This window comes from Arachis duranensis, unplaced genomic scaffold, assembly GCF_000817695.3.
Source record: "Arachis duranensis cultivar V14167 unplaced genomic scaffold, aradu.V14167.gnm2.J7QH unplaced_Scaffold_83186, whole genome shotgun sequence".
In the NCBI taxonomy this organism is placed as follows: Eukaryota; Viridiplantae; Streptophyta; class Magnoliopsida; order Fabales; family Fabaceae; genus Arachis; species Arachis duranensis.
The window spans coordinates 16,069-16,611 of record NW_026265141.1 but is presented as its reverse complement, the minus strand read 5'-3'; the positions used below and the strand labels follow the sequence as shown (position 1 = coordinate 16,611).

The window sequence follows — 543 nt, the reverse complement described above, 5'->3', positions numbered from 1 at the left end:
TTGAACTAAAACCCCAGCTCGTCACCCTTGTTCAGAACAATTGCTAATTTGGAGAAAGTGCTCAAGAAGACCCTAATCAACATCTAACCACCATCCTGAGAATTTGTGACACTGTGAAGTCTAATGGAGTCCACCCGGATGTCTATAGGCTACTTTTGTTTCCTTTTTTACTCAGGGACAAGGCATCCAAATGGCTTGAATACTTCCCAAAGGAAAGCTTAACGAATTGGGAAGATGTGGTGAACAAATTTTTGGCAAGATTTTACCCTCCTCAAAGAATCAACAGGCTGAGAGCTTAGGTGCAGACTTTCAGGAAACAAGATGGTGAGACTTTCTATGAGGCATGGGAGAGGTTCAAGGACTTAATAAGAAGATGCCCACCAGATATATTCAATGAATTAGTTTAACTTTACATTTTCTATGAAGGTCTTTCCTATGAGTCAAAGAAAGCCGTAGATCATTCATTAGGGGGCTCTCTAAACAAGAAGAAAACCATTGAAGAAGCCATAGATATCATTGAAACAGTAGCTGAGAATGACTACT

The 543-nt window shown here is 40.0% G+C and overlaps 1 non-coding gene across 1 annotated transcript; it reads right to left on the bottom strand.

Moving 5' to 3' along the window:
• Window positions 1-284: 284 nt before the first annotated feature.
• On the bottom strand, window positions 285-391 carry LOC127744674 (small nucleolar RNA R71). Its single transcript, XR_008005610.1, has one exon. It is a non-coding gene; the product is annotated as a small nucleolar RNA R71 (small nucleolar RNA).
• Window positions 392-543: the final 152 nt, after the last annotated feature.